We start from the raw sequence: 2963 nt of genomic DNA, 5'->3' as shown, positions 1-2963 counted from the left end.
AAAAAAAAAAAAAAGAAAGAAAAGAAAATGAAAGGCCATCTCACTTCCTTATATACAGTGGAACCTTCTAACTCTGACATTCTCTATTTCCTTATGACTCGAGGGATTGTAGTTAAATGAACATATCCTAAGTGCCCATTCAAATCAGTAATCTCTAAACTTTGATTTTTTGAGTGTACATTCAATAACTGTTAGGGATAGTATTTTGACTTCATCAATTCTTTTGTAAGCCTGCACAACTAATGGTTTTCTTGAATCCAAAAGAGGCAAATGGCAGGTAAGACACCTGCTGACAGTGGGACCCCGTATGGGAAATTGAAATATTATTATCCTGTTATTGTAGTATATTTCCTTTGACTCTTACCAACATCTACAAATTCCTAGTGAATGGGAAAGAAGTTAAAGAAGGTTGTGACATACCTCCATCATAAAGCATCTCAGGCCCCCATCATTTGCTATGGCCTGTCACCTGTGGTTGATGATACACCTTTGTAGTAGAAAAAGCTCAAGTCACCGGCGACTGTACAGTGCCATCTGGTGGAGCTTGAGTATTTGCCTGAAGCAGGAGGCAGTGAGTTTGTGACTGAAGCCATGACTCCATTCCAGTTAGCTTCCCCTATTAGTAAACTTAGCCAGAACATCTTTAATTATATCCATAAGAACATGCACTGTCCTTCAAGGAAACCAACCTTCTGAAGAGTTATATCCAGGCCTGAACAGTTGAGGGAAGTTGAAATAGGAAGAAGATTCGTTTTCTTCTAAGATTTCATAGTACAGTTCAGTCAGAGACTTACTGGATCTTTAGCTATACTGTATCCTTCAGGTAAAATTTGTTTCCACAGCCTTGGACTCAAGGTTGAGTCAGAAGTGGAAGAGAGACTTTCTCTTCTTGTGCACAAAGTGGCTCTTGTTTCCAGAGCAGTTATCAGATAAATCTGGCTCCATGATACCCTCATCTCTGCTGGGACGGGGTGGGGGTGGGAAGAGAATGTGCCTAGATGAGACATGGCCAGAGTAGATATTCCCAAACGAACTGAATCTACTGGGAAAGGATGGCTTCAGCCACTGAGAACCTTTAGATAGCTGCACAGTGTCTGTCTGGCTTACCATAGAAGCTCATTAGGCACAGATTCCAGATATATCTTCTCCCTCAGCAGTGAAGACTTTCTGATCTTTGGACTGTTTGACTTTTTTCACATTTAAATGAGAGACTTTCTCTAAGTCAGACAAATCCTACATTTATTTAATCTATGTTTTCTATAAAATAGTATACTGGGAACTGTGAAGGATTTTCATTTTTTTTAATTAATAAACTATAATCTGTACCAACAAAGTGTCCATAATCTGACAAGAAAGAGATAAAACAAAGATAAGTACCTTAAAAAGCAGAGCATTCTGAGTGATCAGATTAAAAATGTTCTTTGAGTTGAAATAGGATAGCGTTTGAAACTTGAATAGAAAAAATGTTGTATATGTAGATAGAGGAAGTAATCTAGATGAAAGGTCAGGCAGAGCTCGGCACAGTGGTTATGGCGCCAGCCACATACGCCAAGGCTGATGGGTTTGAATCCAGCCCAGAGGCCAGCTAAACAACAATGACAACTGCAACAAAAAATAGCCAGGTGTTGTGGCGGGCAGCTGTAATCCCCGCTACTGGGAGGCTGAGGCAAGAAAATCACTTAAGCCCAAGAGTTTGAGTTTGAGGTTGCTGTGAGCTGTGACACTAGGGCACTCTACTAGGGGCTACATAGTGAGACTCTGTCTCAAAAAAAAAAAGTCAGGGAGGAATAGAACTTACTGTTGGGAAAACAGGCAAGTTGTCCAGTGAAACACAAAAGACTATTGGGTAATAAAACTGGAAAGGTATGTGGAAAGAAAAGTTTAAAGGCCAGGTTAAAGGAATTTGGATTTAATTCTTTTTTTTTTTTTTTTTTTTTTTTTTTTGCAGTTTTTTGGCTGGGGCCGGGCTTGAACCCACCACCCCCAGTATATGGGGCCAGCGCTCTACTCCTTGAGCCACAGGCTCCACCCAGGAATTTGGATTTAATTCTGAAGGAAGTGAGGAGCCTTTAAAAATTTTTAAGAAGGGAATTGATGCCAGAGTTGTGCTTTAAAAAAATTACTCTGGCAATAGTGCGAAGAGTAGATTGATGAAGGAATTATAGCGAACCAGAGATGGGTTAGGACGCCATTGTAAAACTAAGACATAATGATGTGCTACTACAGGGGCAATGTCTTTCCAAATAGGGCAAAAGGGCTGGGTGTGAGAGATATGTTGGATGTAAAGGCTGTTTAGATATAGGAAATAAGACAGATGGGGGGTTGAAGATAACTGCAAAGTTGTAAGATAATGTTTGGGAGAATTATGAGTTCTTTAATTGCACAAGAAAGAAAACAGAAAATGAGATTATAATTGAATTTTGGAAGTTTGAACATACTATGGATCTGTTTTATATGTATCTCCTTTTAATTTCTTAAAGCTTTCCTTATCTTTGGAAAATCAGTTTATCTATAATATATATCCAAAACCTTATTCTTCTGTTTTTTCCACAACTGAAGACTTGTCTAGGGATTTTATAAATATTGCATCTGAGAAAACTCCTCAAATTCTGTCTCATGTGCACATTTATTCCATGTTAGAGTTGATGTTTTAATTACAAATTACACCATTATGTAAAGAAACCTCAGTACATAAATGGCTCTCATCAGGCTTAGAGGTGTGGTCTCTTCCAGCTTTGCATCCTGCTGTGGGAAACCACAGAGTCTGCTGACCTCTAGGGATACAAAGGTGATAGGCCACATAACTGCTGAGTAGACCTTGAGCCTGGCTGTGGCAGGCCCCAAACTTGAGCTGACATCTGAATCTTGTCCAGCTGAGGAGGCAGCCAAATGTCCCACGTACAATGTACAGTAAGTTGATCTCTAATTGAGTTAGTAAGTATGAGATGCCAACTATGTGAAGA

General features: G+C 39.4%; 1 protein-coding gene across 1 annotated transcript in view; it reads left to right on the top strand.

Annotated features, from left to right (window-relative positions):
* TANC2 (tetratricopeptide repeat, ankyrin repeat and coiled-coil containing 2) overlaps nucleotides 1–2963 on the top strand; it is a 346976-nt gene that overhangs the window by 329985 nt on the left and 14028 nt on the right. The gene's annotated exons all lie outside the window — the stretch shown is intronic.

Source organism: Otolemur garnettii, unplaced genomic scaffold (assembly GCF_000181295.1).
Source record: "Otolemur garnettii isolate 467f Iridium unplaced genomic scaffold, OtoGar3 scaffold00018, whole genome shotgun sequence".
In the NCBI taxonomy this organism is placed as follows: domain Eukaryota; kingdom Metazoa; phylum Chordata; class Mammalia; order Primates; family Galagidae; genus Otolemur; species Otolemur garnettii.
The sequence above is the reverse complement of the archived record's forward strand: the minus strand, read 5'-3'. Positions and strand labels throughout refer to the sequence as shown.